General features: G+C 35.5%; 1 protein-coding gene across 1 annotated transcript in view; it reads right to left on the reverse strand.

Annotated features, from left to right (window-relative positions):
- LOC140172627 (5'-nucleotidase domain-containing protein 1-like) overlaps nt 1-7,284 on the reverse strand; it is a 49,560-nt gene extending 42,276 nt beyond the window's left edge. Inside the window, exon 1 of the mRNA XM_072195763.1 lies at nt 7,244-7,284. The gene's annotated coding sequence lies outside the window, so the exon portion shown is untranslated. The remainder of the gene's footprint in view (nt 1-7,243) is intronic.
- Nucleotides 7,285-9,359: the final 2,075 nt, after the last annotated feature.

Genomic DNA, 9,359 nt, shown 5'->3' on the forward strand with positions numbered 1-9,359 from the left:
CAGTAGATTGGGACGGTACCGCATTTGAATACTGGGATCAACTACCCCAAACAACCAAACTCAATTTTGAATCGTCTAAGGCTGAATTAGCTGATGTTTTTGGAAAAAAGGCGCAATTGCGTAAAGTTAGAGACTATGCGTATTCAAGACCAAAACAAGCAAATGAAACTTTAGAAACTTATGCTGCATCTTTACAAAAACTGATAAATAAGCGCATTTGTTGGTGATTATGACTATGGAGATGATTTTAAACAGCGAGAGGCTCTTAGACAATTCACAAAGGGGTTACCTACTTCATTGAGAACAAAATGTATGGAACAGGGTCCAAAAACATTAAAAGAGGCTTTAAAAATAACAAAACGTTTAGAATTTGCCCAACAATTTGAGGAAATGAATCAAGGGATAACTAGTTCACAAGAAAAAGAAACTATTCAAGCTATTTCAGAAAGACCTACTACTGAAGTTTCACAATTGGTAAAAATGGTATCTGAATTATGTACTGAGGTCAAATCCATCAAAGAAAGTAATCAAGATTTACAAAGTCAAGTTCAATCAATTAAAAGTAAATCAAGATACTCAAATCATAGATCGAGAGATCATGAGTACTATGATGACTACAAATCCAGTGATTTTGGACCAGATAGAGGACGGCCGAGAGTTAAAGAAAATTTTGACACTGGACGTAGATCATATTATTCAAGATCCAACTCAAATTCACCGGATCGATATTCAAATTCACCTGATCGTTCATCCAGATCTGATCATTCCTTTAGGACAGACTCTAGACACTTTCATAGGCCAGATTATTCACGAGATTATTCAAGGAATCATAGATCTCCATATAGAAAATATGATTCATTTGACCACAGATCTAGCAATAGATACCAGGATTCAAGAGAAAGGGAAGAGATTTTTCATATGACTCTAGGAATAGAAGTCCATCACCATTGGGTAAACGAGTATCATTTTCTATGTCACCAAATCGTCAATTTGGAAGCACTTCTGAGAATAGATCAGCAAATTATGAAAAAGCCCCAATCAGAAATAGTCATTTAAACAGCTCAAGGTCGATAATGAGGGTCAATTGTCGACCAAACTGGAGAAATTAAATGACAGAGAATCATCCGACCCATCAAAACACTTTGACAATCTTGTTTCATATGTTCATATCAATTTGGATCGTACAATCAGAGATGCTTTCATAGACAGTGGAGCTAAGATATGTGTTATGAATGAAAGTTTATTCAGAAGTATATCCACTCTGAAAAATAAAACATTAAGACCAGTTAAAAAGGATTCAATCACTTCAGTTAGAGGACACCCATTGGATATAATAGGATGTGTAGATGTAGATTTTTTCATGGGAAATGACCATTTTATACATACATTCAAAATAGCAAGAGATATCCAACAGTCAATCATTCTGGGTTGGGATTTCCTTTTGGCACATGAAATAGACATTCTATTGTCAGAAGCTTGCCTATCTGTTAGGGAAAGAGAGTTCCATTGTTACGCAAAGAAAATATCTCTCCAGCAGTTTGCAATGCATTGGTAGCAGAAACATTGATAGTACCTGCAAACTCTGAGATGATAATACCTCTAAAACTAGTAGATAGTGATAATTCTGACTTGGGAACATCTAGCAATTATGAAGGAATTTTTGAAGCAGATTCTCACATTCATGAAAGTATTTTGGTTGCAAATGTAGCTACTATGTCTAATGATGGAATAATACCCGTATTAATTATGAATTTGTCAAGTGATGATGTTCAATTATATGTAGACAGCCCAATGGGATATTATTATTCTATATGTGAACAAAGTGGTGAAGTGTATCAAATTTTGGAAAGAACATGTGAAACTGAAACATTGCAAAATCAAACTTTTCATGATATACACTCGGTTCCATTTCAAAGTGAAAAACATGCCAATTCTTTTCAAAATAAGCCAAAACATGGAGGTAAACCATTTCCAACAGTTAATCTATCTGAATCTGACTTGAATGACGAGCAGAAATTTCAAGTTCAAGGACTTTTGGATGAATTTGATGATGTATTGTGCAAACACTCTCGTGACTATGGTAGAACAAACCTAGTAAAGCACAAAATTGATTTAACCACATCAGAACCACCCAAATCACGATTGTATCGGGTACCACCAAAACAAAGGGAAATTATGAGGGAAAAGATAGATGATTTGTTGGAAGATGATTTAATAGAACCCTCAAATTCTAGTTTTGCAGCACCCGCGCTCTTAGTGAGAAAGAAAACTCCTGATAACTCTGTGCAATTTCGCTTGGTCATTGACTTCCGGCCACAAACAAAATATCTTTGAAAGATTCACACAGTTTGCCCGAATAGATGATTCTTTAGATGCATTAATTGGGAATTCATATTTTAGTACTTTGGATTTGGCTAGTGGATTTTGGCAGGTTGAGATGGAGCCTAGTGATAGAGATATCACAAGTTTTTCAACGGGGGATGGCTTGTATAGATGGAAAGTAATGCCTATGGGTTTAAAAAATAGCAGTGCCACTTTCCAGCGCCTGATGGAACTTGTATTTCAGGGAATGCACTGGACCAAAGTTTGTTTCTTTATTGATGATGTCATTATATATGGGAAAACTTTCAATCAGAAAATGGCCAATATGAGGGATGTTTTTGAACGATTACGAAAGGCTGGGTTGAAAGTTAGACCAGACAAATGTCAGTTATTTTGCAAAGAAGTAACCTTTTTGGGACATGTTGTTTCAAGGGAAGGCATAAAACCTGATCCAACAAACATAGCAAAGGTGAAAAATTGGCCACAACCAAAAGATATCACTGGACTTAGAGGCTGGTTAGGATTGACAGGATTTTATAGGAGATATATCAAGAACTATGCCAAAATTGCACAACCTTTATTGAATTTGATCAAAAGGGGTTTCTTTTGAATGGAATGAAGAATGTGAGCATGCATTTCAAACATTACGTCGGGCATTGATCTCACCTCCTATTTTGATTTATCCAGACTATGAGCAACCGTTCAAATTGTATGTGGATGCTAGCGGATTTGCTATAGGTTCAGTATTAGCACAAAAATCCAAAGACAACAAAGAATATGTAGTAGCATATGCAAGTCACTCTTTGACTGCCTCTGAAAGAAAGTGGTCCACTTATGATCGCGAGTTATGGGCTATAGTATGGTCAATACGTCACTTTAAGCATTATTTGCATTTCACTGAGTTCACAATTTATACTGACCACAAACCCTTAGTAGGTTTGAGAAAATGCCATTAGATAATGATCCATCAGGTAAACGAGCAAGATGGGGAGTAGAAATTGATCCTTTGGATTGGTCAATAATCTACAAGCCAGGCATTTCAAATACGAATGCAGATGCATTGTCTAGAAGAAAATCTGAACCCAGTGAAATAGCAAGTGATGTTGGAAGGGATAAGAACCCAGGGACAATACAAAAGAAATCAAATCAATATGTGAAAGGGACATCTGAAAGGGAAGAAAGGGAGTCTGAAAACTTGCAAAATGAGAATGACAAACAAGGAAATACAGTGGGAGCAAGTTTAGATTCAATTTCTTCCATACAAGATGATGGTATATTCTACCTAAATACTGATAAGCAAAAACTAAAAGAAATGCAGGGTCAAGATGAAGAAATTTCAGAAGTAATGTCATGGATACAAACAAATTCATATCCTTGTAGATCCAAAGTAAAGGGTAAACCAAAATTATTGAAATTTAGAAGAGTGTTCAAACACTTGACAATTATAGATGGTATTCTATGGAGGAAATACAAGTCTATGGGTCAATCACATATTTACCAGGCAGTAATTCCAACTGCTTTAGTTCCACAAATACTACCTCAAATACATGGTTCAACATTTTTGGGTCATTATGGTGTGCAAAAGACAGTGCAAAAAGCTTTGCAGTTATACTTTTGGCCTTTGATGTATAGGGACATTTCGGAGTTCTGCAAATCGTGTGTTGCTTGTCAAAAGATAGAAACAATACCAAAATTCAAAGCTCCTTTGAAATCAGTGATTGCTACCAGGCCATTTGAGATAGTAGCTGTAGATATTTTGGAATTGGGTTTAACTTCTTTGGGAAACAGATATTTGTTAGTTATCACAGATTATTTTACCAAATATGTGAATATGTACCCATTACATGATCAAAAAGCTGATACAGTAGCAAATTGTATGTTTGTCAATTATATTCGACAACATTCTATACCTGAAAGGATACACAGTGATCAAGGTGTGCAATTTGAAGCACAAGTTACTCAAGCTCTTTGTAAAAAGTTGGGAATTGAAAAATCTAGAACAACTCCTGGACATCCAGAAGGTGACGGTCAAGCAGAGAGAATGATGCGTACAATTCGATCACAATTAGTGAAAAGTTTGACCTCAAATTCTGTGAGGGACTGGGATGAGTTTATTCCATATTTGGAATTTTCATACAACACTACAGTTCATTCATCAACAGGATACAGCCCTTTCTATTTGTTACATGCTAGACAACCAAGGTTGCCTTGTGAAGTAATGTTTGGATCATATCAACAACCTGAACACAATGAGAACAAAACGCAAACAAAAGTCGTCAAATGTGTAACAAATACAATGCTGCTGCAAGTATGGTGCGACAATCGAATTTGGAAGCTAAAAAGAAGCAAAAGCAGCAATATGATAAGAAAAATCGCTTCAAACCATATGAAATTGGAGATAAAGTATTTGTTACAAATCCAGGTAGCGTACGATCCAAACTCACTTCCCGATGGATGGGACCATATGAAGTAATACAAAGATTCAATGATAACTTAAATTATCAACTTTTAGATGTATCAACTCCAGCGTCAAAGACAAGAATAATGCATTATAATAGGCTAAAACCAGCTTACAGTTGTAACTTGAACAATTCTGAAACATGTGTTCAAAAACAAATTAGTCATGAACAAGGAAACAGATCTAATGATCCAAAACAGGTCACTCAGTCACACCTGAGACGAATGCGCAGAGAGAAACCTAAAGTAGTTCATGACAATAGAAGAGTTAGACATGTGTCAGAATCTAGTCCAAGTAAATCACCTCAATCTCCAAGATCGAATTTGCAACATCTTTCACAAGATAAAAGAGTAGCTTTACAGACTGCACGGAATTTTGCTCAAAGTAATAGACAGTCTAGTTCTGGGAATCCTCAAAGTGCTGTACACACTCGATCGGGCAGATTGGTGAAACCTCCAAAGAAATTAACATTATGATTTTGAAGTAATATCATAATGAGGGAAATATTACTTTGAAACTTTGAATTTTATGCTCAATAGTAATAAAATGTACCCATGAAAAAACACAAAAAGCAATTTAAGAATAATTGAGCATAAATGAAGGGAAATTATTAATTTTGTCTGTCATGGGCAAAAGATAGAATGTAAAATTATTTAATTATGTTTCAATGTTGGATGTTATACATGTTATGTGAAGGGAAAATTAATACATGTAAATTAATGTGAAGAAAATATGAATTAATCATATTAGAAGGATGAAATTATAATGAAATTGCAATTGTAATGAAATTATAATAATGAGGTGGCAGTTAAATTAAAAGGATTTGGAAAAGGAAGTGAATACAATGTTAATGTAAGTTAATGGTTTTAAGAATGGAAATTATTCGTTAAAGGATTTGACTTCATAAATTGTTAAAAGGAAAAATGAGAGAGTTATTTATAGACCAGATGGTAATGGAGTGAAAAGGAAGTAAGAGATAAAGACATTGTATTCATCAGCTAATTAATAGCTGAGATTGAGTTAAATGATTAATATTTAATAAATTTTTTTAAAAATTTAAAACAACCAGAGGAAAAAAAAAAAAAAAAAAAAAAATTTTTTTACAGCATACTGCTTGTTACATACAACCCACTGGTATACGATGGATGAGGGCATCATCTTGAAGGAAGGGGAGTTATGTAACAGTGCAGAATGTTGGTCTTGGGGTCTTGCTTTTTGTAAGACATTCTTGTTGAAATTCACGATTTCGGATTCGATTCCTTTCATAAACGGCTATTGCGAATCATTCGAGTCTTTCATTAGGAACAAAAGAAATGCAATCTTGACCAATCACAGTTCAGGATTTGTGTGGGCGAACTTCCGATAAAATCTGTAGCGGCGTGCTCACGGAGGCTCACTCTATCTCAGACCACAGACACATCAACATGGGGTTGTAGTCACGGAGCTTTTGCTCTGGTTGTTTTATCATTTATGTTCTCCGGAGTTTAAATTACAAATTATCTTTATGTTATCTGCACCAGTGATATGAAATAAAATCATCACCAAACCAATTCCAGTTGTTACCAGAACTTTTATTTAAACCAGTGGCCTACCGTAGACAGCCATGTTTACAAGTGTGTGATGTGAGCCTGACTACCAGCCTGGGATACCTATATCATATAGGTATGCCAGGTGAATTCAAATTTGCCATCAAACTGCATCATTTTATATATCAAATTAAAGCCCTTGAGTAAAGAAAGCCAACACTGAAAACCTTTTTGTCATCTATTAGCACTTTCCGTAGCAAAGTTACATCTTGTCAAAGATTGACTTTCATCAAAAAGATTCTGCTAGCAAAATTCCCCAAAACAGCATTACGGGGTGTTTCTAGATCTTAGTCTCATGACGATAGCACCTTTTTTTAATGGAACTGCTATCAAAATCTCTCTGAAATTCCATGTGCGAGTCTCTCATCAGTCACCAAAAAAAATCATATATTTGGGTCAAGTGAAGTATAGACAACATATTTATGAAGGTTTCCTTCTTAAAAAGCTTCTTTTTAATTTCAATGTAAATTTGTATTGCCGGTTTTAGGCCATTTTGACTGACTAACAAATGTGTTAACTGAGGTTTCCCTGTGATACCTATATCATATGTGTAAGGTTTGCCTTTGTACAAGCATGTAGGCTATGTTATGCACATGATCATGACATGGATGGAGTTGCTCGAGAAACACTAGCCACGAATTTGCTCACGGATGCGCTCGCATCCGTGAGCAAATTCGTGGCTAGTGTTTCTCGAGCAAGGATGGAGTCATGGACGGTGATGTAAGCTTAAGCTTAACGATTTTTTTAAATTAAATTCAGAATTCGACCAGCATGTGACGTGGTATCACACGGACAGAAATGCGCCCACGATAGCTCTTTGAACATGCATTGGTAAAAAAAAGAGACAAATCACAGCAAAAGAGAGGAAAATACTTGCCAGCTTTCTCACGACGTCCTCGAGATGACAGTTACCTCGACCAGAGCCTCGACGTTGGGCTGATTGGGCGCTTTGTTGGGCGCATTCAACATGTTCAGTCTGACATGCCAACGTGACTATTCCCGCGTATCGCAAGCCATTGGGGTCATAATTTATTTTAAAGTTGGTGGCAATCGTGTTGAGGGGTGGGGTGAATGCTTTAAACTTTCTGCTCAATAAATTAATGAGCAGAAAGTTTAAAGCGATATTACAGACTCATCACTTTCCGCATCTACCCGGTTTCTCTATCTACCCGGTTTCTCTACCCGGTTTCTCTATCCGTGTCTGAGCCTTCATCAATGAAGTTGACACTAATTTGGAAGAAGAAGAAGGTAGTTTTACCTCCTCCCCCCTTTTTTTTTTAAATAGAGCGGCATTAGGCCGAATGGCGATTTTTTAATTCGTGCCGAGCAGCCGTGCGCGTTTTAGGATTTTTTTCGCTGAGATAGCATTTAGAATCTCATAAAGATACATGTAGCATTTAGAATCCGTATTCATTGCATCTTTCTACTCTAGAAGTAATGTTTTACATTATTTTCTCTAAATTTTTACTTCATCATGTAGCGGCTTTCTAATACATCAGTCCCAATCAGAAAGTTTAAAGCGATATAATCATTTTAAGAAATTTTCTTTTGATCTTGGTTTTTAATGGGATGTGATTTTCATTAATCAATTCATTGGTGGACCATGTTTTTGTACTGTGACCATGTTAATTGTACTGATATATATATATGGGAAAGTTATTTGTGGTTTGTTTTGTCACTTGTCCTACATGTAGCGGCGAATTTTTCTTTCTAATACATCAGTCCCGATCAGAAAGTTTAAAGCGATATTACGGCTTTGCATTCGGCCTAATGCCGATTTTTTTTTTGTCTAGGCGCGCGCCGGCAAATTTATACAGCAGTTTTATCGGCCCGGGATTTCATTGCGTACTGAATCCTTACATTTTGCGTACTATGATCATCATCAACTAGAACACGTGTTAGGCATTTTTTTTTTAACATTATTATTTTGCATTTTTTTTGCTTTGCTTGCTATCTTCTGTATATAGCATTTAGAGCCTACAAAGAAAATAATTCATACCTCTATTTTTTTAATGATGAGCATTTTGACTGTCTGCCGAAGATAGCAATCACGGCGGGTTTATATGAGACAAAAAGTAATTTTTTGCGTACTGAATCATCATTGTTTTTTGTTTTGTTTTGTTTTTGTTTTACTTTTTTTGTTTTGTTTCTTATTTTCTTTCCTTCGTGTTCCCAATAATCTCTGCTATATAAGTGCCGTTTTAACTTTTGATCAGCTTCTTCATTTAAACATTTCTTTATAGCTTTGCATTCGGCCTGATGCCGATTTTTTTTCCTAGGCGCGCGGCAAATTATAGCCGTTTTACCGGCCCCGGGATTTTGCGTACTGAATCCTCACATTTTGCGTACTGAATCATCATCAACTAGAACGCGTGTTAGGCAATGTTTTTTTGGAACATGATTATTTTGAATCTTTTTTGCTTTGCTTGCTATCTTCTGTAGATAGCATTTTGGACCTACAAAGAAAATAATTCATACCTCTATTTTTTTCTTTATGTTTAATGATTTTTTTTAATGATTAGCATTTTGACTGTCTACCGAAGATAGCAATCACGGCGGGTTTATTATGAGACAAAAAGAAATTTTTTGCATACTGAATCATCATTGTTTTTTGTTTTGCTTTTGTTTTTGTTTTACTTTTTTGTTTTGTTTCTTATTTTCTTTCCTTCATGTTCCCAATAATCTCTACTATATAAGTGTCGTTTTAAATTTTGGTCAGCTTCTTCATTTTAACATTTCTTTATAGCTTTGCATTAGGGCTAATGCCGATTGTTTGTCTAGGCGCGCGGCAAATTTTAGCCGTTTTACTGGCGCTGGGATTTTGCGCACTGAATCCTCACATTCTCCGCAGTATTATCATCATCAACTAGAACGCGTGTTTGGCAATGTTTTTTTGAACATTATTATTTTGCATGTTTTTTGCTTTGCTTGCTATCTTCTGTAGATAGCATTTAGGGCCTACAAAGAAAATAATTCATACCTCTATTTTTTCT

This window comes from Amphiura filiformis, chromosome 16, assembly GCF_039555335.1.
Source record: "Amphiura filiformis chromosome 16, Afil_fr2py, whole genome shotgun sequence".
In the NCBI taxonomy this organism is placed as follows: Eukaryota; Metazoa; Echinodermata; class Ophiuroidea; order Amphilepidida; family Amphiuridae; genus Amphiura; species Amphiura filiformis.